Source organism: Hemitrygon akajei, unplaced genomic scaffold, assembly GCF_048418815.1.
Source record: "Hemitrygon akajei unplaced genomic scaffold, sHemAka1.3 Scf000108, whole genome shotgun sequence".
In the NCBI taxonomy this organism is placed as follows: Eukaryota; Metazoa; Chordata; class Chondrichthyes; order Myliobatiformes; family Dasyatidae; genus Hemitrygon; species Hemitrygon akajei.
The window spans coordinates 995,688-1,023,425 of record NW_027331994.1 but is presented as its reverse complement, the minus strand read 5'-3'; the positions used below and the strand labels follow the sequence as shown (position 1 = coordinate 1,023,425).

General features: G+C 44.7%; 1 long non-coding RNA gene and 1 other non-coding gene across 2 annotated transcripts in view; both read left to right on the top strand.

The window, feature by feature from the left end:
• The window catches only part of LOC140723309 (uncharacterized), a 415,600-nt gene that overhangs the window by 272,116 nt on the left and 115,746 nt on the right, over positions 1-27,738 (top strand). The gene's annotated exons all lie outside the window — the stretch shown is intronic.
• On the top strand, positions 5,552-5,624 carry trnav-uac (transfer RNA valine (anticodon UAC)). Its single transcript has one exon. It is a non-coding gene; the product is annotated as a tRNA-Val (tRNA).

The window sequence follows — 27,738 nt, the reverse complement described above, 5'->3', positions numbered from 1 at the left end:
ATCAGACATAAAAGCATTCCTACTCTAGAAAACCAAAGAAGCCATTTTAATTAACATACCCTGTACATTGTACACTTCTACAACTACCCTCTTCTTTCTGCCTTTAAGCCAATTTTTTATCCAAACAGCTAAGGTTCCACATCCCAATGCCTCATGACTTTCTGGATGAGTCTCTCAATAGGGACCTTGTCAAATGCTTTGCTAAAGTCCATGTAGACCACATCCACTGCCCTACCCTCATCAATTTCTTTTGTTACCGCTTCAAAAAAAAAATCAATCAGGCTCCTGAGGCACGATCTTCCCTTCACAAAGTAATGTTGACTATCCAGGAGTAGAATGTACTTCGCCAAATGCTCGTAGATCCTATCCTTAAGGATCCTTTCCAGTAGTTTGCATACCACCGAAGTAAGACTCATCGGTCTATAGTTCACAAGTTTCTCCCTATTGCCTTCTTTAAACAAGGGAACTACATTTGCCATTCTCCAGTCCTCCGGCACTTCCCCTGCAGCCAAAGAGGATTCAAAGGTCATAGCTAATGGTCCTGCGATCTCTTCTCTCAATTCCCAGAACATCCTGGGGTGTATCATATCCGGCCCTGGGGATTTATCAGTCTTAAGCACTTCTTCTTCCTTAATCTCCACATTGTCAAGTGCACAGGCCCTCTCAACTTCGACCTCATCCTGATCAAGATCCTTTTCACTTGTGAATACTGAAGCAAAGTATTAATCTAGGACCTCCCCTAACTCCTCTGCCTTCAGGCACATGTTGCCTTCTTTATACTTTAGCGGTCCCACCTTCGTTCTCGTCATCCTCCTATTCTTCACATACGCATAGAACGCCTTGGGGTTCTCCTTAATACTACATGCCAAGGCCTTCTCATGCCGCCCTCGAGCTCACCTAAGTCCTTTCATTAGTTCCTTCCTGGCTGCACAATATTTCTCATAAGCTCCTCCTACTTCCTGCTTCTTATATCTAATATATGCTACCTTTTTCCTCTTGAGGTGTTGCCTCACATGCTTTGTCAGCCACGGCTCCCTCTTCCTATCATTTTTTCCTTGCCTCAGTGGGACAAACCTATCCTGAACCCAGCTCAAGTGATCCATAAAATTTCCCACATTACTTCTGTGCTTTCCCCTTTGAACATTTGTTTCCAATTTACTGTTGCTAGTTCCAGCCTCATCCCTTCAAAGTTAGCCTTTCCCCAGTTAAGCACTTTACCATTTAGTCTGATTTTATTTCTTTGTCATAGCTCGGCTGAAGCTAAGGGAGTTGTGGTCACTCTCACCAAAATGCTCCTTCACCAAGAAGTCTGTCACCTGACCAGGTTCATTACCCAGAACTAGATCCAGTATAGACTCTTCTCCCGTCGGCCGGTCCACATACTGTGTCAGGAATCCTTCTTGAACACACCTGACAAATTCAGCCCCATCTATCCCCCTTGTACTCAGGAGGTGCCAGTCAATATGACGGAAGTTGAAGTCACCCATAACTACTACCCTGTATTTCCAGCATCATTCTAAAATAAGCCTGCTTATCTGCTCCTCGGTGTCTCGCGGGCTATTTGGGGGCCTACAGACTACTCCCAGCACAGTGATTGATCCCTTCCTATTTCTGACATCCAGCCACGCCGACTCAGTGGACACTCCTTCTGCAGTGTTCTCCCTTTCTATAGCCGTGATATTATCCCTGACCTGCAATGCCACTCACCCAACCCCACTTTTCTACCTCCCATCCTATTCCTTTTAAAAAACCTGAACCCCGGGACCTGCATCATCCAGTCCTGCCCTTCCTCCAACCAAGTTTCAGTAACAACCACAACATCGTAGATCCACATCCTACTCCATGCTCTAAGTTCATCCTCCTTGTTCCTAATACACCTAGCATTGAAATAGACACATTTCAACCCCTTTAACTGGCTACAATTATGTTCTGTCCCCTTCCTCATCAACTCAGAACTCGCAGCATCATCCTCGTGTCCTTCTACCATAATCCCTGCACTCACATTCTGATTCCCTCCCCTCCCCCTGCCAAACTAGTTTCAAGCCTCCCCAACAGCTCTATCAAATTTGCCCGTCAGGACATTGGTCTCCCTGGGATTCAAGTGCAACCCGCCCGTTTTGTACAGGTCACACCCGCCCCAAAAGAGGTCCCTATGATCCAGAAATCTGAATCCCTGCCTGCTGCTCCAATCCCTCAGCCACGCATTTATCCTCCACCTCATTCTATTCCTATTCTCACTGTCGCGTGGAACAGGCGGTAATCCCGAGATTACTACCTTTGACGTCCTGCTTTTCAACTCCCTTCCGAACTCCCTGTAGTCTTCTTTCAGGACCTCTTCCCTTTTCCTACCTATGTCATTGGTACCAATATGTTCCACGACCTCTTGGTATTCTCCCTCCCACCGCAGGATATCTTGGACGCGATCAGAAGCATCCCGGACCCTGGCACCTGGGAGGCAAACTGCCTTCCGAGTTTCTTTCCTGTGTCCACAGAATCGCCTGTCTGAACTCCTGACTATAGAGTCCCCTATTACTACTGCCTTCCTGCCTTCCTCTTCCTTTCCCTCTCCTTCTGAACCACAGGGCCGGTCGGCATAACTGTCTGAGTGCTTGTATGTATGTATGTATGTATGTATGTATGTATGTATGTATGTATGTATCTATCTATCTATCTATCTATCTATCTATCTATCTATCTATCTATCTATCTATCTATCTATCTATCTATATGTCTGTCTGTCTGTCTGTCTGTCTATCTATCTATCTATCTATCTATCTATCTATCTATCTATCTATCTATCTATCTATCTATCTATCTATCTATCTGTCTGTCTATCTACTCGTCTGTCTTGCTGCCTGACGTCTGCTGTCTGTTTTTGTCTGGTTGTGCTGTATCAGATATTGCGAATTTGATGGAGCGGAATTGACAAGGCGATTATCAATGAGAAGCACTGTGAAGTTTGAGAAAAGATTACTTTCTCGGTATTACTGGACAGATTTACAAAGGCTGACTGAATGTCACGATCCAATAGTTAGCGGTTCGGTAACTAGCTGTCTCTCACTTGGTGCCCCAGATTTAGCGGCATTGATGATATATTATTGGATGGACCTCAAGTGCGAAAGGTAAGTGAACGTTCACATCATCTGCCTGAGAAAATGTAGCACTGCGAGCGGATAATCAACTGAAATGAAAGTTAAAATTTTCAGCCATAATGTGGCGTCTAGACACACAGAGTAACAACGTACGAAGAAAGATTCAGGAGAAGATGAAGATTAACATCAAGTAATCTGTTCCCAACCAGGGAAGAGTTCCAGCGTTATTATTCCAACAGATCAAAGGATGCCTGTCATTGACCCCTCTGGCACCAGGCTCAGAAATTGTGCCTTAATCATATCGTTTAGTTTCCAATCATTCCCAGGTTCCACTACCTACAAACACCTGCTTTCCATCAACAAAAGCAGTGTAAAAATCCTGTGACCACAACTTGGAGCTGCCAGTTTGTTAGTCGACTCGTGTATGAGTAACCTCGTTCCATGGTTCTTCGGACTATCAGTCTAGCATCGTTTCTGAATTCTCTACTAAAACCAAGACTCCGGGTAAACACTCCTTTGGTACCCATTCCACTCTCGCTATGACGGTAACACCTCCCGACTTGGCCTTCGCGCCCGTGTTCAGCACTTGGGTTCGTTCCACCGCCACGTCTTTGCGACACTGTCATCCAAGTCTCGACAATGATTTCTGCCGGAGAATGGTTAGATGCTACTGTTCCTTTAAGAATCAGACTGTAATTGTCGCTGCTACCTTCGCTCATGGAAAGTTCACCGACTGAGTACTGAGTGCTCACTTGTTCTCCACCATCCATAGTTCTCATCCGCATGATCATAAGGCTCCCCATCTCCCCATCTCTCCTTCCGGTAGAGTAACAACACTCCCGCCGCCCTCCCCCAAACCAGACAGTGATGCAGCCTGTCAGAATGTTCTCCAGAAGTTGTTTCAGTCTATTCATTAATCTGCTAATGAAGTACTGGATAGCCGCTGTTTTGCCTTCCTCATAACTGCATCGATATGTCGGGACCAGGTTAAGTCCTCAGAGATCTTAACACCCAGGAACCAGAAACTGCTTACTCTCTCCACTTCTGATCCCTCTATGAGGATTGGTACCTCTCTCCTTCCTGAAGTCCACAATAAGCTTCAGGCACACGCGGAAAAAAAAGAGATATTAATCGTAACCTCAATGGCCGGAAATGGTATCGAGATGCTGATATCACTCTCCCGCTCTCTCAACATGAACCTGCATTCTTTCTGCGCCGAATTATAAAATAATTCTCACATGTCCCGAGATCACCAAGCCTCTGTTCAAGAAACGACCCCTCCCTCGATTCTGCTGACGTTCTTCCGGCTGGAGAGTGATCACTCCACTGCGACCTCAGAGCTGATCGACTTGCCGCTCCGTTCCTGAAGGCTGTTGTTACCGATATAATGTTCCTTCGATAGGTCGTTTAATTGGCCGTTGATGTCTTGGTCTGGTTGCGATCCGACGGAACAGATTGGACGGTGACCATTAATGAAATATCAGTGTGACGGTATGTCTGGTGTCAGTGCGGAATCGGTGGGACGATTAGCCGTGATTCGTTACTATACAGCTGACATCATCTCACAAGTAACCCTGGCTCGTAACGCGTCCTGTTGTATATAAGTGTATCGGCACATGGTTCTCTCACTTGCTTCAATTAACTTGTAATCTGAGGTGAAGAGAACGGACGAGAGAGACAGGGTGGGAAAGCTGAAAGGCACTGTTAAATTTCGCACGTGAGCCCGAGCGCCACCCTGTGGAGACTACTGGAAGCTAGAGTACAGAAGGTGTTCTAATTCCTTGCCCATTAATACAACACAGTTTAGTTAACTATCACATGTCGCGCCTTAACCAACATCCGACAGGAAATTGTTAATGCATATCTCTGTATATGGCGCATAACCATAGAACCATCGAACATTACAGTACAGAATCAGGCCTTTCAGCCCTTCTTGGGTGTGCCGAACCATTTTTCTGCATTGTCCTATGGAACTGCACCTGGCCCATATCCCTCCATACACCTCTCATCCATGTACATGTCCAAGGTTTAATTAAATGTTAAAAGTGAGCGAGTATTTACCACTTTATCTGGCAGCTCATTCCACCCTCCCACCTCTCTTTGTGTGAAGAAACCCCCCCAATGTTCCCTTTAAACTGTTCCCCCTTCACCCTCAACCGATGTCCTCTGATTTTTTTTTCTCCCCTGGCCTCAGTGGAAAAAACCTGCTTGCATTCACTCTATCTATACCCATCATAATTTTATATACCTCTATCAAGTCTCCCCTCATTCTTCTACGCTCCATGGAATAAAGTCCTAAACTATTGAATCTTTCTCTCTAACCTATGTAATACTTGTTACTGAAAACGGAAAGGAACAGTGGGCAATGTTTTGTACTTATTGCTGTACTTCAGAGCAGGGCGGTGAGGGGATGCCTCGGGTCATTGCTCAAGAGCGCAAAGCATTAAGCGCTTTGCACGGTTTCTGTGGTGTAGTGGTTATCACATTCGCTTTACACGCGAAAGGTCCCCAGTTCAATTCCGGGCAGAAACATTGTTTGGGCGTCAGCGCTTCAAATGAACTTGAGGCTCAACTTTTCAGTTTGTGTTCAAGTGTATTGTCATGGGCATCCAGGTGCAAATATTATGAACATTCGCTTTTCTAGCAGTAGCGCATTGTATTTCAAACCTGGCAAAGGTAAATTAAAGAAAGAAGAATTAATAGAAATTACATATAATTTACAGGAGAACATAAACGGATTTAAACCTAAGGAGGTTCGTGGATAACGTACACTGCGTAACGGGAGAATTAGCCTTCAAACCTATTGTCATGTATTGTCGCATGAGGATGCATTGTGGTTTCAACGGAGCTCACATCTGAAATGTTCCCATCCAGACAAACATCGGGAAGAATAACCGTGTGCTGCAAAATTTCAAACCTACTTTACAATGTGAAGTCGCTTTATTTTGCCTCCCTCCTGTATTCCACGCTTTCCCAGTCCCACCATACAGACTCTCCGATCAAATTCTCCGCCACAGTATTCCAGGTTCCACCTTTTCAGTTTGCCTCACCCCATCTCTCTCTCCAACTCTCTCTATCTCTCCCACTCTCACACACACGCACACTCAAATACACACACACACACACACACACACACACACACACACACACACACACACACACACACACACACACACACACACACACTCAATCTCTCTGCTTCTCTTTGTTTTCTCTGTCGCGAGCAGCACCACAGCCACCCCACGTCAACCGATCAAATATTTGTGCTTCGTACAGTTTAAGCTGCGGTGGAAACAGTCGGTAACATCAGCACCTAAAATTTTCAGGACTCGAATCTGCGATCTTCCGATGATATTGCAGCGCAGACAGGTCAAATATCTTACCACTGGTATCGCACATTCCATTCCTGTTAAAGGACCAGCGAGGAAGGACTGATCACAACGCTGACATCGTGGTTCTGCGGGAATGCCGAAAGTATGGTTAAAACCTTCCTGTGTAATGACGGTAATGTAGAACAGGAAAACTGGGTACTGTTTAGTTTTGAGACGAGGTGGCGGTGGGTGATCGCATATCGGTGCAGAGTTGGGATCACTGTACTTTTCAATATATCGAATTTGTTGTGATTCCCTGTAAAATTAAAGCATGGGCGAAATATCCCGCGCCTGCATAAGGGTCAGTAACTGGCCATGGAGCTTCTTCCGCAATGTGAACATCAGGAATAAATACTTATCTCGGAATACGCTCTGCCCCTGACTCAACGTTTAGAATTACACCGAAATAACTCCCGATCTTTCCCCGGTTACACTCTTAACTCTATCACCTTATTAAAACCTTACGGCCGGTCATTCTAATCAAACCGACCACAATTATATTGGTTAACATTTCGGCAACGTAATGACCAGTGATGCTTTACTCCAGGATCCCCGCAGTGATGTGAAATGTTTGAAATGTATGCCACTGAAAAGTGATCAGTGAAAATGTATCCTGGGATATCAGTGGAGTCCAGTTGAAAAATAACACCTCGCCATTGGACATTAAGGAACAGATGGATGGTATATTGACAGTGGTAATTTGTCCTGCTCAGCAGTCACGAGTTTGCGTGTAAAATTCCATGGCAACATTTGAGGTTTTGTGCTTCTTCGGCCCGGATCTTGTGCCGCTTTTCCACCGCCTCATGTACAGTGACATGCAAATGTTCGGGCAGCCCTGGTCAAAGTTTCTGTTTCTGTGAATAGTTCAGTGAGTAGAAGCCGAACTCATCTCCAAATCATAAAGTTAAAGATGAAACATTCTTTTTCTCCATTTTAAACAAGATTAGTGTATTATTTTCGTTTTGTACAATTTCAGAGTGAAAGAGAATAAAAGGAGCACCAAGCAAAAGCTTGGGCACCCCAAGAGATTTGAGATCTCAGATAAGCTTTACCAGTGTCTCAGACCTTTATGAGCTTGTGAGGGCTCTGGCGTGTTTACAGTCGTCGTTAGGAAAGGCCAGGTGATGGAAATTTCAAAGCTTCATAAATACCCTGACTCCTCAAACGTTGTCCCAACAATCAGCAACCATGGGCTCCTCTAAGCAGCTGCCTAGCACTCTGAAAGTTAAAATAATTGATGCCCACATAGCAGGAGAAGGCTATAAGAAGATAGCAAAGCGTTGTCAGGTAACTGGTTCCTCAGTTCGTAATGTCATTAAGAAATGGCAGTTAACAGGAACGGTGGAGGTCAAGTTGATGTCTGGAAGACCAAGAAAACTTTCGGAGAGAACCGCTGGTAGGATTGCAGGAAAGGCAAAACAAAACAAAACCCCCGTTTGACTGCAAGAGACCTTCAAGAAGATTTAGCAGCCTCTGGAGTGGTGGTTCACTGTTCTACTGTGCAGTGATACCTGCACAAATATGACCTTCATGGAAGAGTCATCAGAAGAAAACCTATCCTGCATCCTCATCACAAAATTCAGCATCAGAAGTTTGCAAAGGAACTTCTAAACAAGCCTGATGCATTTTTGAAACAAGTCCGGTGGACTGATGAAGTTAAAATAGAAATTTTATTTTTGGCTGCAATGAGGAAAGGTGTGTTTGGAGAAAAAAGAGTGCAGAATTTCCATGGGCTCCTCCTGGCAGCTGCTTAGAAAATAAATAAATGATGCCCCAAAACAAGAGAAGGCTATATGAAGATAGCAAAGAGTTTTCAGGTAGCCGTTTCCTCAGTTCGTAATGTAATTAATAAATGTCAGTTAACAGGAGCGGTCTGGAAGACCAAGAAAACTTTCCGAGAGAACTGCTCGTAGGATTGCTACAAAGGCAAAACAAAACCCCCGTTTGACTACAAGAGACCTTCAGGAAGATGGAGTAGCCTCTGGAGTGGTGGTGTACTGTTCTACTCTGCAGCGACACCTGCACAAATATAACCGTCATGGAAGAGTCATCAGAAGAAAACCTTTCCCGCGTCCTCACCACAAAATTCAGCGTCAGACGTTTCAAAAGGAACATCGAAACAAGCCTGATGCATTTTGGAATCAAGTCCTACGGACTGATGAATTTAAAATAGAATATTTCTTAAGTGTTTTATATGCATAGAAAGGTAAAATATATACTATAAACGTTTGACTAACTGACGCTTAATAAACCGATATGCCTGTTCCGACTTCAAATCCGTTTTAAAAACGGACTCAAGAACGGAACTCCCTCATAACCCAGGAACTGCCTGTACTTTTAAATCATCTCTAGATTACTTTTCATACCTAATACAATGTAAATAGTTGGTATACTGCATTGCTTAGGGAATAATGACAAGAAGAAGTAGTCTGTACATACTCAAACAAGGAGTGCTGGAGAGAGATCTTCTGGGTTTTCTCGATCCACGGTTGGTTGAATCCGCGCATGCGGAATCCGCGGATAAGGAGGTCCGACTGTACACTTTGTTGAAGGCGTAGACAAGATTCTAAATGGGAAATAAATTCAAATATCGAAGATGCAAAGACAACTGGGAGACCCTGTGCAGGATTGTCGAAAGGGTAAACACAGGCTGAGTTGGTAGTAAGGACGACAAATGCAATGCCAACATTCATTTGGAGAGAACCAGAGTACAAGAGTGAGGCTGTAATGTTGAGTGTGTATAATGCATTGGTCAGACCGCGCCTGGAACAAGATGAACAGTATGTGTCCCTTATTTAAGAACTGATGCCCTGGCATTGGAAAGGATCCAGAGGACGGTGACGAGAATGATCCCGGAATGAAAGCTTTAATGCATGAGCATCGTTTTATGACTCTGCCCCTGTACTCGTTGGAGATTAGAAGAAGGAGTTAGGGTTTTCTTTGAAAACTATCAAATACTGAAAGGCCCAGGTAGACTGGACATGGAAAGGATGATTCCAATTGTGGGAGAGTTTAGAGTCAACAGAGCACAACCTCAGAATATTGGGACGCCCTTTAGGACAGGGATGAGGAGGAAGTTGTGTCACCAGAAGGCTATCGATATGTGGATTTCATTGCGGGGATATCTGTGGAGTCAACTCAGTTGGTAATATTTTAGAAACTTAGAAATCCTACAGCATAATACAGGCCCATCACCCCACAGACTTGAGCCGAACATGTGTATAATTTAGAGATTACCTGTGGCTATATATAGCCCTCTATTTTTCTAAACTTCATGTACCTGTCCAGGAGGCTGTTAAAATATCATTTTATATCCACCTCCACCATCGTCGCCGGCAACCCCTTCCACGTACTCACCACTCTCTGCGAAAAAAAACCCCTAAACCTGACATCTCCTCTGTACCTACTCCCAAGCACCTGGAAACTGTGCCTTCTCGTGCTAGCCATTTCAGCCCTGGAAAAGAGCCTCTGACTATCCACATGATCAATGCCTCTCATCCTCTTATACACCTCTATCAGGTCACCTGTCATGCTCCATCGCTCCAAGGAGAAAATGCCGAATCTACTCAACCTATTCTCATTAGGCATACTCTCCCATTCAGGCAACATCCTTGTAAATCTCCTCTGCACACTTTCTATAATTTCAGCATCGTTCGTGTAGTGAGGTGACCAGAACGGCGTACAGTACTCCAAGTGGGATCAGACCAGGGTCTTATAAAGCTGTAACATTACCTCTCGAATCCTATTCTTAAGCGGAGATAGACAAGTATTTGATTATGAGGCGTGTCAGAGGTGACGGCGAGAAGGCAGGAGAATGGCATTGAGAGAAAATATATCAGCCATGATGGAACGAACGGAATGGCTGAATTCTGCATCTATATCGTCTGGTATTATGGCCAAAAGTTTAACAAACGTTAATAGAAAAAGTTGATTTTCATGATTCCCAGTCAAGCACTCTATGTGACAAAAGGTGAAGGCTCCGAATTCTAATAAGTGATAACTTCAATATTTCATCCCGCAGATAAACCTGCCTCGACTAGGATTGGATTCGAACCCACGCGTGCAAAACACAAAGGATTAGCAGTTCATCGCCTTAACTTTGCGTCCAATAGCAGCTCTTCAGCCATTTGTGTTTTATTGCTGAGTTTCTTTCCGATCACTTGCAACCTGCTTATGATTCACAGGTTTGTTTTCATATTCCAGTTCTATTTTCCTTGGCTGCCATGGTTACCAGAATTCCTGGGCATGGGTAAGGAAGGCCTCGAGCGATATGCCCCAACCACAGGAGAATGGAACTATACTTTATAGGCACCTCAGACGCTCTGATCGTGCTGAGTTAAAAGTATCGATTCCGTACAGTTTAAACCCGAGAACTTGTAAGTGTTTTCAGTTGTGCAATGAGCCGTGGGCAGGTGTGCAAATCTCCTGGTCCATTTTTAACTACTTTATATCCAAACACAACTACATTGTAAAATATGACAATTTTTCCATGAATCAAGCATTTTAAAACGGAGGTATAAAATTAAATATTCTTTATTAGACTGACTTAACTTTATTACACTCTTCACATACACAAGGAGCAACAATCCTGACGTTATATCTCAGTCTAAATGTACAATGCGCAACTTTATAGTAAGTTATAATAAATATATGTGCAACTCTATAGTTAATATAACATAGACATACAGTTGTGTTAGCGTAAACTAACAGTCAGATGTCCTGGTGGAAGAAGCTGTCCTGGAGACCGTTCGTCCTGGCTTTTATGCTGCTGTACCGTTTTCCGGATGGTAGAAGCTGGATCAGTTTGTGATTGGGTTGACTCGGGTCTGGAATGGTCTTTCGGACGCTTTATACACAGTTGTCTCTGTAAGTGTCCTAAATAGTGAGAAGTACACATCTACAGATGTGCTGGACTGTCCGCAGCGCTCTCTGCAGTGTCCTGCGATTGAGGGAAGTACAGTTCCCAAAAGTGCCAGTGATGAGGCCAGTCAGGATGCTCTCAAATGTGCCTCTAATGAAAGTTCTTAGGATCTGGGGCCCACGCCAAATTTCTCCAACCGTCTGAGGTGAAAGAGGCGCACAGCCGGTATGTACAGACCACGTGAGTTCCCCGGTGATGTTTATGCCGAGCAACTTAAAGCCGTTCAACCCCTCAACCCAGGTGCATTGATGTCAATAGGGAAGAGCCTGTCATTTGCTTAGTACAGCTGAAAATACATTTATTGACGTGTTTCGTTTTAATTCAGTTGTGGCACGTTAGTAAATTAATTCAACCGAAACATTTTAAATTCTCCAGATTGCAAAAACGTGTCTTCGCACTTAATACAGCGTAATTGCAGATGATGATGATGATGATGATGATGATGATAATAATAATAATAATAATAATAATAATAATAATAATAATAATAATAATAATAATAATAATAATAATAATAATAATAATAATAAAGTGATCCCGCGTGGCCTAGTGGATAAGTCATCGGACTAGCAACCAGAAGGTCACTGGTTCGAGCCTCAGCTGAGGTAGCATGTTTGTGTCCTTGAGCAAGGCAGTTAACAACACATTGCTCTTTGACGACACCGCTGCCGAGCTGCTTGCGTCCTAGTGCCCTTCGTTTGGACAACATCGGTGGCGTGGAGAGGGGAAGGCTTGCAGACTGGGCAACTGTCGGTCTCTCATACAGACCTGCCCAGGCCTGCGCCCTAGAAAAACCTTCTAAGGCGCAAATCCATAGTCTTACGAGACTAACGGATCCCTATTATTAGTGATCCCGAATGGGAAATTCTTTCATTAGTGCAGTAACTTTTAAAAACACACTATCGAAGAATTTAAGACTCTTTGGATATATAGGGATTGTTAATGTTCCTGAGATTTAGCTAAAATCAGCAAGAAGGAGGTTGCAGCGCCGGGTGGAATGCAGCCAAAATATTGTGATCTCGGTCTAAGTTCAAAGTCAAGCAATGTTCTTGTTAAGTGTTTTTAGTTACATACTCTGTGTCTATATAATGAAGCGTGAATACAAGCTAAGCAGAGCTCCTATACACCGCTCTCAGGTGCAGAGGCTCTCTGTGATATCGTATAATAAAGTCCTTTAGTCTGAAACATTTCTCTGAGTCTGCCTGATTTGTTCTGTCTGCTGCTCCAGAGATTTATCTGCAACAGATTGGCGACGTGGATGGGATCCTCAAATTAGTCTCCTGGCTGAAAGGGGGAGGCTGGAAGAGCGGGATCCAGAAAAGGAACCCTAAGCGGAAAAGGAAAAGCAAGACTAAAAGGAGCCGACCAAGTTGGGAAGGGAAATCAGTCTTCTAGCTGAAAGGGGGAGACTGGTGCCCTGAGTCATAGCTGAAAGGGGGACGGCAAGGGGTGCTCGTATTGGTACCAAGGTAGCTACCGATCAATTCCGTAACCGAACTCAGAGACCTGTGGAAAGACAGAGGAAACACAGCGGTGAGCGCTCTCGATATGATTCCGTGTGGCATAATACAAACGCTCGGTATAGTTGCTCTCTTTAGCATAAAATGGGAAGTGCCAGCAGTCGAGCGTCTTCGGCTGCTCCTGCGGCGAAACCTCGACGGCTGGGAACGCAAGGAAAGACCTTGAAAGCAAGAAAGAAGACCGAAAAACGAATGAAGACTGTGAAAAAGACCCGGCAGAAGGTAAGAAACACACTGGTGCCCCCAAGGTCGCCAGCGGACACCGTAGTAAGAGGAACCGGGGATACCCTGTAGGCTGTAACCTTTAGGAGTGATCTCTACGGGTGGTCTCAAGGAGGCTGGCCCTATGGGGCAGTTTTAAGATCCCCCTGATTCAGATTTAGTGGGAAGTAATGGCTAACGGGAATGGGGACCCTAATTGGGATTTTGAGCATGATGGGACGTTTTGAAAAATGGATGGAGGTGGCCAAGAAGCACCAACTCACCCAAACTGAAAGAGAAGGAGGAGCAGGGGCAGGAGCTGTAGGGGGACGGGACTTAGAGGTTGAGACAGGGGGTGGAAGGGATGGGGCGACTGGATCTAAAGTAAGCACGCGCTTGCGAATGCGCCGTGGCGGGGAATCTCAGCCTGTGCCAGACTCGCAGATACTGCAAGCGCCAAAAATCATGATTGGAGACGTGCCCATACTCAAACCCTGGACTCCCTCTGAGGCCCGGGATATTGTGGTTGAAGCCCCTAACCCGTTAGAAAGGCCGGCTGCATTTCTCTGTCGGCGAGAACAAATGTGTGAGATTTACAAACCATCGAACATTACAGCACAGAAACAGGCCTTTTGGCTGTGCCGAACCATTTTTCTGCCTAGTCCCACTGACCTGCACCTGGGCCATATTCCTCCAAGCCCCTCTCATCCACATTCCTGTCCAAGTTTTTCTTAAATGTTAAAAGTGAGCCCACATTCACCACTTCATCTGGCAGCTCATTCCGCACTCCCGCCACTCCCTGTGTGAAGAAGCCCCCACCCGTGTTCCCTTTAATCTTTCCCCCTTCACCATTAACCCATGACGTCTGTTTTTTCTCTCTCCCCTGGCCTCAGTGGAAAAAGCCTGCTTTCATTCACTTTGTCTATACCCTGTCACCACCGAGAGACTGGCCCTGATCTGAAATGATGAACAGACCCCAGCGCATGCGCAAGCATTGTGCAAAACGGCAGCTGACCTGCATGAGAGAGTGCGACAGGTGCAGTGGGAAGCGAGATTATGCATCCTTTCCAACCCGGTGATGGGGTATATGTAAAGTAGCTAAAAAAGCTCTCTCTTTCGCCTAGGTGGAAGGTTCCTTACACAGTGCTGATAGTATCCCGAACCGCGGTGAATGTTGAAAGAAACGGAGAATGGATTCACGCTACTAGGTGCAAACGGCACCAGGAGTTGGAAGACAAGAAAGCATGGAGCTGACAAGCCAGACGCATTTATGGGGACTGATACTGCGGGGAGTTAGTGTGGCTTTGTCCAGAAATACCTCTTTGTCTTTATGTCACACTTATGCCAGTCATTAAGGTGAAGAGCTGGACTCTTGTTGGGTGTGTGTAAAGATACCTCGGCATGCCGCCCATCCCTGGAAGGGGTCCCCATGAACGGAAGCAAAAAGCTTTCTGTGCAACTTATGAAACTATTTGACACATCCTATTCCAGCTTTAGAGAGAGATGGGCAGAAGGACTGTGATTTCAGCGAAGGGGATTGTGGATGGTACCTCCCTACCCCGACGGAGGGAAAAAGAATGCGCTCCTTCGAGTTAGTAATTACACAGAAAACTGTGAATAGAATTTGTTACTGCAATACGGCGGGGGGAGATGGGAGATTTTTGGGTCATAGTTCTTGTACTGAACGGAGAGTGGGTCCTCCTCCGCTTACTCCTAATGGGACTTACTGGGTATGTGGGGAAAGAGCTTGTCCTTGGCTTCCAAGGCCGCCAGGCGAAAGTGGGAATGTGTCCCCAGGAAACTGGACGAGCTGCTGTAATCTGGTCTATATATTGCCTTCCATGCATCCTATAAAAGATATATCGCAACATCCTCATTGAAGGCGAAGTAAGCGAGCGATGACTGAAAGTGAAAGGTTTTGGATGATAGTATTTCCCTCATATGGTGTGGCCCGTAATTCGCGAGAAATGATTAATATGGCAACCGCTCTAGAGAAATTGGCCAATGGCACTGCTGATGCCCTACCTGACGTGCAAGTGACCCAAGTGAAAGACCTAACAGCAGAGGTAGTTGCCCTTGGAATGGTAGCCTTCTAAAATAGAATGACCCTGGACTTGCTCTGAGCTGAAAAAGGAGGGACATGAGCCGCGGTAGGGCAGGAATATAGTACTTTTATTCCCGATGCCTCAGAAAACATAACTGACCTCAGTCAACACATAGTTGGAAAGATTAAGGAGATTAGGAAGATAGGGAAGCAGCTTAAGAATGTTGGGAAGGAATGGTGGGAAATAGTAGAGGGATGGTTTTCTGGCTGGGGAAGCTGGATTATCCATGGGATAATTATAGTGGCATATTATGTGTTTTAGGGTGCTGAGTATGTGGAGCATTACGATTATATTGTGACCATTTAATAAAAAGAGACTTACTCGGGCCTGAAAATGACCCTATGATACCCCAGATGGTGAGAGAAATGCGCAGTAAGCGAAACTGGTGGGCAGAGGAGGTACATCATGGCAAAAAATACCCTTCCCTGAGGGATATGAACCTCCTATGAGGAAGAAGAGGAGTGCTGATCTGAAAGAATCAATAACGAGGGAATTGTGGAAGAATTTAAGACTCTTTGGATATGTAGGGGTTAACCTAATGGCTTGTGAATGCTCTTAAAATTTAGCTAAGATCTTTGCAGGTCTTGGAATTCCGCTAAAGTCCTTACAAGGAAGATGCTGTGACCCCGCATTTACGTAAAGCTCTTGTTTGTTGCAATCTAGTTCTAAGATCAAAGTCACGTTGTTGGTTGAAATCTAGTCCTAAGTTCGAAGTCAAGCAATGCTCTTGTTAAGTGCTTTTAGTCACGTACTCTGTGTCTATATAATAAAGCGGGTCTGCAAGACAAACAGAACCCCCAAGCACCGCTCTTAGGTAAAGAGGCTCTCCGTGATATCACGTATAAATAAAGTCCTTTAGGCTGAAACGATTCTCTGAGTCGGCCTGATTTGTTCTGTCTGCTGCTCCTGAGATTTATCCGCAACAAAACTACATGTCTTATATGAACATTATGTCAACTTGTATATCTACAGCATATTCTACCTGTTAATATTATTGTATTGCTTTGATATTATTTTATTTGCTGTATGTGATATATGTTCTGTGTTTTGCACCTTGGTCCCTGTTTCGTTTCGCTGCATACATGTGTACAGATCAATAAAAATATATCTGAACTTCAGCTTTAAATTGGACTTGAGTGTTGGACAATTTCGATATTTCACTCTGACGCGATCATTAGACCATAAGACCATCAGCATAATTAGGCCCTTCAGCCCATCGTGTCTGCTTCACCATTTCATCATGGCTGAACCCGGAATCCACACAACTCTATAAATCTGCCTTCTCACCACATCCTTCGTCGCCCTGGGCTATCAGGAAGCGATCAACTTCTGTCTAAAATATACCCACGGACTTGGCTTCCACCTCAGTCTGTGGCTGAGCTCTCCACAGAGGCACTACTCTCCAGATAAAGAAAATTCCCTTTGCCTCTGTTCCAAAGGTGGTCCATCAATTTTGAGGATGTGTCCTCGTCTGGGTGCCCCCACTATATGAAGCATCCCCTCCACATCCACCCTATCTAGTCCTTTCAAAATTCGTTAGGTTTCAGTGATTTCCCGTGTATACTTCTAAATTCTAGTGAATACAGACCCAAAGCTGCCGAACGCTTTCCATATGCCAACCCAGTCCTTCCCGGAATCATTCTCGTGAATGTGCTCTCGACTCTCTCCAATAACAACGGATCCTTTCTGAGATTCTGGGCTCATAGCTGATGACGTCACTCCGTGCGACCTGACTACTGACTTATAAAGGCTCAGCATCATCTCCTTGCTTTTATATCCTGTTCCACCTGAAGTAAATGCTGGCATTGCATTTCCCTTCTATACCACAAACTCAGCCCGCAGCTTCACCTTCTGCAAGTCTTGCACGGGGGCTCCTACGCTCGTCTGCATCCTGATGTTTGAATTTTTCCCCATTTTGATAACAGTTCGCGCTATTATTTCTTTTAATAAAATGATGACCATTCTTTTCTCCACACTGTATTCCATCAGCCCAATGATTGCCCTCTCTTGCAATTTGTCTAAGTTCTGCTGTAATCGCATTGCTTCCTGGGCACTACCTACCCCTCCTGCGATCTTTGTATCACCTGTAAACCTTGCCACAAAACCATCAATTCCATTATCCAAACCACTGACAGAAGTTTGTAAAGTAGCGTTCCCAATACTGAACTCTGAGGAACACCACTAATCACTGGCAGCCAGCCACTGCAGCCTTCTTCCTGTCAGCCAGTTCACAATGCATGTTAGTATCTTCCCTGCATCTTTCCTGAAAATTGAAGTCTTCGCAATTGTAACAGACTTTGTATCTATTGAAATGATGAAGGACATTGAGAGCGGCTGATGCTCAAATTGGCGAACGTGCTGATTTACAAAACTATCTGATATGTTTGTAGAAAATTGCTTAACGTAAATAACACCGGCACTGAGATGGATTTGACATTTGATTTACCTCAGCCCCGAAGGCAGACAGAATATCATACATCATCGACCTAATTCGGATTTACTCCTACATACGCATGTGTACATTGATGAACTCTGGTCATTATTTCACGAACAGTGGCCGTTCTGCATGGTTGATGGCGTACTCTCGTTTCGTATCACATACCTGCCGGCGCACATACACGCTCTGGTTCATTACCACACTGCGCAAATTTATCAAATTTACAAAATGTACTTTTCAGGCGTGGGGAATACTGATAGTGTTCAGTGTGCATCACCACTCAAACTGGTAGTCTGAGGCGCCGACGTCGCTCCGCTCAAGCACATTAATCCCCGGTCCCAGTACTGAGCTGGTAACTTTGTATATAATATTGTATGAGATTATAACAAAAAAAAACATTCAATGTCTCCCTACCTCCAGCAGTGCGTGATGCAGGAAGTCCCTTATCACCCATATACTTTGTAGATGAAAGGTGTAAGACAATCTTCCACATGGCTCTTTAAACCCTGAATATCGTAGCGAATACTCGGGTCATACAAATCTCTGCTAACGGAAAGAAAACCTCACTGACATCCTCTTCTATTTCATTGGTAATGTCGATTGCCCAGTGAAGGGGCAACTTTGTAATCTCTCCGACGAAGTCTGAGAAGTTTCATCGGAACAAGCGGCTTCGGTCCCCACACCGAAGTAATGTGGAGGCACAGGCGACTCTAAACGCCTAAATATCAGCATTTTCAGTGCTGATGGAGATGATTTATATCTGCTTGTTTGGAGTAACCATATCATATATAACAGTGACTCTCCACCAACTATAACATAATATATCATCAGTGACGTTAGAGTCGCATCACTACCCCATTGCCGGGTTGCTGCATCAGTTGTTTGGTTTCAATGACGTCACATTCAGGAAGGAATCACAGCCTATAAGGTTAGACAGAGACTAAAGGGTTGACATTAGACTGGACGCATGATGAGAAAGGTTATTGAAGAATTATTCTGTGAAAAGTAAAGGCAAGCGCAGCATCAGTAATGTTATAGTCAGTGGGAATCAGCAGAACGCTGTGTACCAAATGCAGTTACGGAACGGAGCGGGACCTCTTCACTGAGTTACTGTGGGACAACGAAAGGACCCTCCTGGAGCGATGCTCTCCGCGGGCGAGGGGAGCGCTGACGTCACTCCCTCGGGGGGGGGGGGGGTGTTCTGTTGTGGAATGTGAATGAAGGAGCTTCATGATCCAGCTGCTCAGTCCATCAGCTGGGGAACAGGTGGCACTGGAGCGGATCATCAACCCTTGTGTGTTCATTGGCTGTAAGTAACGTCATTCATTGTACAGCCCGCCTACCCGTGACAGAGAATTCGTGTTTCCTATAAATTAGCAGGGTATCGTGGTCCGAGTCACACGCTGATGTAAACTGCACAACGGGAGATAATTCAAGCAATCGAACATGAGTCGACCGGCGATCCTACAGGTGAAAGACGTTTGTTACCCTGTTCTAGCGGTGTTTGGTTTACCCGGTAAGTCGTATTAATACATTGTCTAACAGCTATTGGCCTTCGGCAGGACATTGTTACTTTTTATGAAGTATGATCCGAAGATGCACCGCAATGTGTCCATTATACAAGCTGCTCAATAGGCGCTGTATCGTTCCGTGTCCACACGGCCGGTGAGGAGACTTTCCTCTGGACACAGGAGGGCGTCAATAACTCCACCCCAGTGCTCAAAGTCCTGATTTGTGATGACCGATGTGCAAAATGATCTCTGTGCCACCCTGTTTACCCAGTGTTTTACTTTAAATGAATGACGGATCTGTATTTACAGCTCCGTTTCTTTTATGCGGAGCACCTCACAACCTACCATTCACCATGCAATGGTAACCTGGTTTATCCTCCTGCAGGGCGGCACATTACCCAGGCTCCCAGTAAATTACACGTGCTGTTTCTCAGCCCGTTTCCAGCTGGTGAAGATCACACTGCGAAGTGCCTTTCCGTCCTGCCTGTGCTCACTCTCAGACCACCGTACTAAACAGAAATACATCCGAACATATTTCAGAAATAAGTTGTAAGATTCCCCTCTCTTCCTCCTTCTGTGATGTTTTTATATGTTGTGTTTTTTTTCTGTTGCAGCTAATTTGTTAACAATTATTATTCTGTCCCGGGGAAAATGCGGTCTTTCCAAATGCATCTCTGCCTACATGACGATGATGGCTGTGTCAGATCTATTGGTCATTCTCATCAATGTCCTTGTCTATGAGATTTTAATATTCCGCCTGTCAAATTCTTTTCTGTATTATACGGAAGTCCTTAAAACCACGATCTACGTGCTGGCGGTCACTCTGGAACTATCACGGTGGTACACGGTGGCCTTCACCTGTGATCGATATGTTGCCATATGTTGTCAGAAGTTTAAAACAAAATACTGCAGAGTGAAGACAGTCAGAATCCTGGCAGCAGTAATACTGGCGGGGCTTTGTTTGGAGAATATACCCCTCTTGTTTGCATTTCAGCCTCAATGGATAATTGAAAATATTTCGTGGGGTGTCCGCCCGAAATTGGACATCTTCAACTCTCCAACTTTTGCCGCGTTCAGCAGATTCAAATCCTTTCAAAACCTGCTGTGTGCATTTGGTTGAATACTTTTATGTAACGGAATGACGGCCAGGCATATCTTAGTGGCCAGCAAATCCCGGAGGAGCTTCCGAACCCATAAGAGTAAGATTGAACGTGACCCGGAGATGGAGAACAGGAAAAAGAGCATCATATTACTGTTCTGTGTATCGGGCAGCTTCATGCTATTTTGGCTGCCGTCGGCAGTGACCAGTTCTATTGCCAGTCTAACCATGTATTTTGATCGCGACTATAACTCTGCCCAATATATCTCTGCTCAAACTGGGGTTCTGCTCACGAACATGAGTTCCTGTACAAACACGTGCATTTATGCAGCGACCCAAACTAACTTCAGGGCAGAGTTGAAAACGTTGATACTGTCTCCTTGGACACTTATCCGGGCAATGATCAGGACAAATGTAAGATCATCCAAGGCTTTATCCCCTGAGTAGAACTCAGTTCCAGCTCGCACACGTCTTACAGCAGGCAACATTTTGTAAAAGATCCGCGCTTTTAGATTGATAGTAAGATAAAAATTCTCATTTAATACATCCCGATGCTGGTAACTGAAAGTGTCTCTTTCGTATCTGATAAGAATTAGCTCGAGGTAGAAATAAAATGTATGAATGTGTGGAATGGGACGGATTAGGACAAGCGTCATTTCAACGTCAAAGAAACCAGACTATTTGCACCCAGCATTGGATCTCTGTAAGGCAGCAGAGAGCTACGGTCAATAACATCCTTTTTCCATATTTCCCGATCTGCCAAACTGTATCATGTGAAGCAGCGAAAAAGAGGGGCAAAAACTTTTCGAATACTGCACAGCCGCGTCCAAAATCCTCAGCAGGAATTGAGGATAGAAAATATTCTTCCTCGATAATTAGTAGAAGAATACAAATTTGGAAACAAGTTACATCCCCTTTCAAAAGATCCTGTGTTATTTTAGCTTACGTTGTGTCGTTCCATTTATTTCGTGATCGGCAGTTCCACTCAGCTGTACCGGAACCTCCTCAGTTGACCAGCCACCCCTCGGCAATAGAAGGTGATCTTCTATTCCCGATCCTGTAGACATTATATTCGATGTTACCCCGCGGTGTGCCTGGTTACGGAAATCAGCCCTTACAGAAGTCAGATATCAATGCCAGATTTGGGAACAGCTTCTTTCCAACTGTGATAAGACTGCTGAACAGATCCTGACCGGGATCTGGGCCGTACCTTCCAAATATCTGGACCTGACTTGCACTACCTTACTTTCCCTTTTCTGTTTTCTAATTATGATTTATAATTTATTTTAAAATTATATTTATTTCGATTTGTACTTCAGGGAGCGCGAAGCAAATATCACTGTGATGATTGTACGCACTAGTATCAATTGTCTGGAGACAATAAAGTAATAAAGTCAATAAAGTACTTTCTGTGAAAAATAATAAATAAGCACAGGATGTATTGCTTTTCAAATTGATTTTATTAAATCATGTACAGATGACTCACATTCACTTTCTAATTAAATCTGAATATGGTTCATATTTTAGGGAGGCAATACTCTCACCAACGCTACACAGCACGCCCAGCAAACCCATCCCCAAAATGCCGGGATTCCGTGAAAACAGATTTATTCAGGTTATTAACAAGGAATACAAGAAGCTGATTCTCACCTGGTCTAAAGCCGACTGAGCCAAAGCAATCTTGCATTCCCCTTCCACAAGCTTCAACGTCACTCAAACCTGTCGAACTGTCTGCCTGATTTATTCACAGCTCATTGTCATGGAGGATTGAACGTGCCGAAGCGGGCGCCTTCTTGACCGACTCCCATTTGCCTGTGTTTAGACATCAATCCTTCCCAAGCTTTCATAACATGATCTTGTCCGAATGCCAAAGACACATTCCAATTATATTTACCTCAAATATTTTTACTGTCATCTCGGTCCGTGCCCACCACAATGAAAATTATGTTACTCAGGAGCCCCTTCAAAACTTCCCTTCTCGCATACAAATATAGCCACTAGTTCTAGAATCCACTCGGTTGGAGAAATGCTTACTATCCGTGCCATGTCGTTTATATAAATCTTTATATATTCGCCCTTCAGCCTCTACCCCAGAACAAAAAAAGTTCCAGACTATCCATACTTCCCGCTTACCTCAAAGTCCAAGTTCCAATTATATCATTGTGAATCCTTTCCGCGTCCTTCAACAACACGTGAGCACTTCCCACTAAACTTCACTCTTTTGCGCATGTCAACGGATCGCGCTCTTTGTTTCCATACGCCACAGGGGCAGGTGTAAACGTACGAACTATTTTTCAGTATCTGTTCGGTTGATGTTATTGATAAAACGAGCTTGTTGCTGCGGATCTGAGTATTGAGAGAGAGCCGCAGAATGTCCTTCCGGGTCACGCTGCATCTTCAGATTAACCATATCGCTGCTCTTCCTGATATCTACACTTAAAAGGGGATTATCAGCAGGTGGGGTCCGGCCAGCTCATCGTCCAGTGACATCACTTATGATCCCAACAACAATCCCTGACGTTTGTATTAATAATGTTAATAAATGGCTTCACGGCACTGACGCTCTGTCTCTCGAATCTCACTTTCCTACGGGGTCACACAGTCCTAAACGTCCATTGATATTATGGAGTTGTTCCGGGACAGTAGGCAAGGCGAGGGGAATGGTATCTTTGCCGGGGACTGGACTATTTTAAATTAATCTGTGTTAATTAGTTTTGGTAGTGCCCGTGTTCTTCGTTGTTTTAATGTCATCATCATGGCTTGATTTTGCGAACGCAGATTTAGGAAGGGGGCTGCCCCAATCTGCTGCAGGTTCGCTGGTGGCTGACGAGGCCAACACGGGACAGGCAGGCCCGGCCACAGCGGCTGCAATAAGGGAAATTCTGTCCCGGGTTTGGTGCTGCTGTGTCACGGTTCCTCCTCCTTCTCCTTTCATCCTCAAGGCCGGCCCTGCGTGCGTTCCCGGTGGGGGAGACAGACTGGTGAATGGCTTGTCGCCAGGCCTCGCCATCGGAGGCTAGAGTAGACCACTGGCGATGGTCAATGTGACAGGCACCAAGGGGCTTCTTCAGAGAGTCCTTGTGCCTCTTCTTCGGTGCCCCCTGTCACGGTGGCCAGTGCAGAGTTCGCCATACAGCACAATCTTGGACAGGCGATGATCCTCCATCCGGGAGACGTGCCCGGCCCAGCGCAGCCGCGTCTTCATCAGCCGGGCCTCGATGCTGGTGACCTCCGCCTGTTCGAGGGCTTCGATGTTAGTGTCAAAGTCACTCCAGTGGATGTCGCGGATGGTGCGGAGGCAGCGCTGGTGGAAACGCTCAAGGAGTCGCGAGTGGTGACGGTAGGTGACCCACGACTCGGAGCCGCGCAGGAGGGTGGTCAGTACAACGGCTCTGTACTCGCTGATCTTTGTTCCTTTCTTCAGATGCTTGTTGTTCCAGACTCTTTCTCACAGCCTGCCAAATGCGCTGTTGGCCTTTGCCAGTCTGTTGTCAATCTCTTTGTCGGTCCTGGCATCTGACGAGACGGTGCACCCCAGGTAGCTGAACTGGTGGACTGTCTTCAGCTCTTCCTCGCCGATGGTGATGCGGGGTGGGTGGTAATCTTCCTGAGGTGCTGGCGGATGGAGAACTTCTGTCTTCTTCAAGCTGGCTTCCAGTCCGAAGGGCTCGGCAGCCTCTGCGAAGCCGGATGCAGGGGTGTCTCTGTGTGGGCAACAAGGGCAGCATCGTCGGCGAAGAGGAGCTCTCGGATGAGTTGTTCCAATGTCTTGGTGTGGGACTGCGGTCGCCTCAGGTTGAACAGGCTGCCATCGGGGCGGTACCGGATGTAGACAGCGTCCTCGTCATCACGGTCTTCTGTGGCCCTTTCGAGCACGATGCTGAAGAAGATGGTGAAGAGAGTCGGCGGGAGGACGCAGCCTTGCTTTACACCGTTGCCTATTGGAAAAGGCTCTGAGAGGTCGTTGTTGTGTCTGACCTGGCCACGCTGATCTTCGTGTGGCTGGATGACAATGCCGAGGAACACTGGTGGGCATCCCAGTCGTTCCATGATTTGCCACAGACCTTCCCTGCTCACAGTGTCGAACGCTTTGGTAATGTCGACAAACGTCACCAGCAATCCCTTGTTCTGTTCCCTACATTTCTCCTGGAACCGCCTGAGGACAAATCCCATGTCCTTGGTGCTCCTATTGACTCTGAAACCACACTGACTCTCTGGCAGATACATGAAGTTAACAGTAAAAACCAACATTTAAACATAATGTATGTACAATTGTACAAGAAAGAACACAATTAGAACAGAAAAAAAAAACTCCATGCAACACACACAAAATGCTAAAGGAACTCAGCGGACCAGCCAGCATCTATGGCAAAGAATACAGTCAACATTTCTGGCCGAGTCTGTCTTGGTGAAAGGTCTTGGCCCCTGACTCCGACTTTCCATAGATGTTGCCTGGTCTGCAGCGGTATGTGTGTGTCGCTTGGATTTCCGGCATCTGCAGATTCTCTCTCGTGTGAAGAATGCTCATGATTGTGAAAACCTGCCAAAGTAGTTATAATGTTGCTGAGCTGCAGTAATCAGGATGATTGGTTCCAAATATGATTGGTTGAAGAGAAGCTGACGTCGTTGAATTTGGAGGTGCCGAAGGGTGTGTGTGTGTGTGTGTGTGTGTGTGTGTGTGTGTGTGTGTGTGTGTGTGTGTGTGTGTGTGTGTGTGTGTGTGTGTGTGTGCACTGAGGTTTCTTGAGTCAGGGCGTCAACTGTGTAATTGTAATTGTGGGGAGGTTTGTGCCTGCAATGAAATGCCGATCATTTCAGATTGTTGAAGCAGAAATGCACCACCTGTTTATTGAGAGTCTGCAGCTGACACAGATAGTTTAAAATTGCGTTTCACATGACACTTTTATAGAGAGAGGCATTAAATCCGGGGCTGGAAAGTCGGGACGCCCCTGTAACAGTGTCGATATTGTATCTCTTCTCATCGTTGTCTTCTGAGTGTATCCAGTTGTGATATAACAGAAGCTAATTTATCGTTCTCGGGAATGTTAAACCGAGACTTTGGAAAAATGGTAATTCGCCTGATAAATGGAACTTACTTTCACAATTCGACTTCCTGTAACCCCAAGGATCATTCTGCTGTTGATTGTGTTGAAGGATGTGTAGTCTTTTACCCAGTACCGTGAGACACTTCTTCTTTCCGGTTGGAGCAGTGAGCTGATTCCAGTTCAAGTTGTGACGAGATCTGATGGATTATTCTAAAGTGGACTGTTCCTTTAAACAGAGAGCGAGGGAGCGAACAGCGTGTGTGCTATTTCAGCAACGGAGAGAGAGAAAGTCTGTGAGTTGCCTTGGAAACTGAAAGTGGAGCTATATGATGGACAGCTCGTGTTCAGCGCTTGTGAGATATATACAAGGTCGACTGGATTAATACAATACAACGTAATACAGACAATACATTTCATAATATAAAGAATCCAAACACAAAACTTGTTGAGAGTACAATAGGGAAAATTCAAGAGAGTTTTGAACATATTATCGAGAACTGTGCTGTCAACCCCGGGCCTCCAATGAGTCCCATAAAGGCACTTTCTTGAATTCTTTGGAATGACCCAAGCTCACATATTTACAAAATGAATGTTTATCACAACCAGTAACTACCAAAGAACTGAACGTGGCCATCACTAGATTAAAGGCTGGAAAGTCTCCAGGCTCTGATGGGTTTACCTCAGAGTGGTACAAATTGCTGAAGTCACAGTTAGCTCCTTTATTACTTAACACCTTTAATTGGATCTTACAGAGAGGAGAAAGCCCACCTTCCTGGAGAGAGGCGATTATCTCAGTTATTCCTAAAGAGGGTAAAGATAAACTAGAATGTGGTAATTACCGGCCAGTCAGTGTCCTTAATTTCGATTATAAATTATTTGCATCTATATTAGCTTGTTAACTGGAAAAGCTTCTATCTGGCCACTTCCACTTAGACTAGACTGGATTCATCTAGCAAAGACAAACTCAGGACAATATAAGGAGAACTTTACACATACTAGAACAGGTTACTAAGAAACGGACAGATACAATGGTAGTGGGATTAGACGCCGAGAAAGCTTTAGATTCATTTAGATGTGTATACCTATATAAAGCGTTCGGAAGATTCGGCTTTCAAGAAAAGTTTACTAAAGTAATACAGACTTTATATGACAGAATTAAGATAAACGGGGACCTCGCTGACTCTTTTATTTTAGAGAGAGGTACTAGACAGTATGTCCAATTTCCCCTCTCCTCTTTGCAATATACCTTGAACCTCTTGCCCAACTAATAAGACAGTGCAAAATTTAAAAAGATATCAAGGTGGCAGGGATTGAACAGAGATGCTCGCAAAGCTATTCGCAGATAATGTCTTAGTTTATTTGAGTGAACCAGAAAAATCATTCATAGGATTGTTTACACTGTTGGATGAGTTCGAGAAAATATCAGGTTATAGAATTAATGTAAAGAAAACGCAGGTTATGTCCTTAGATTACATAGCATCCAAAAAAAAGACAACTGCAGAATGCATATGATTTTAAGTGGGAAACTAAATTATTTAGACATTCTGGAATAAACCTGCCAAAAGATCTGTCAATGTTGTCACAGGTAAATCATGGGCCATTAGTTTCAGAGATAAAAGCAGATATACGTAGATGGAATCTTATTCATATTTTAAGTTTAAATTCAAGGATAAGTTTTGTAAAAATGAATATTCCCCCCCTCCGTTACGTTACCTTTTCCGGACATTACCTGTAGAGGTAGACGATAATTAATTTAGGGAATGGGACAAATGGATTTCCCGCGTTATCTGATAAGGAAAGAAGCCGAAAATCCGATTTAGCACCTTACAGTTAGGAAAGGAAAGAGGAGGTGTAGCACTTCCTGCTTGAGAAATTATTATTATTTTTTTTGCTTCACAGTTAACCCCTCTGTTATATTGGTGTAGTGGGGGGATACAAGGCCAGATGGAAGGAAATGGAATTTGGATTGATTGACAGTCTTCCTCTACAGGCCTCAATTGCGGACAAAGGATTGATGGCCCGTTTGGGAAAGATGGAAAACAGCTCAATAAATCTCACATTAATAGTATGGCAGAAGGTAATTAATTTATGTGGAATTTACAACGTTGAAATTTTTTAGACGGTGTGCTTATGATACCGAATTCTTGCCCAGCAGAGGAGGTAAATGATTTGAACTATGGATAAAGAAACGTCTTACAACCTAACTCTCATTCACAAATAAAAGTGTATTACAAAGTTTTCAATCCCTGCAGGACAAACATGGCATAAGAACATAAAAACGTTTTAGGTACCTTCAAGCACGACACTACTTTAACCAGAATTGTAGATATACAGACTTATCAACAGCAGAATTAGAATTGTCCAGAATTTTGAATTCGGCTTACTGCTCAATACCAAGTAAATCAATTTCTCGATATATAATGCCCTCTCTCACGC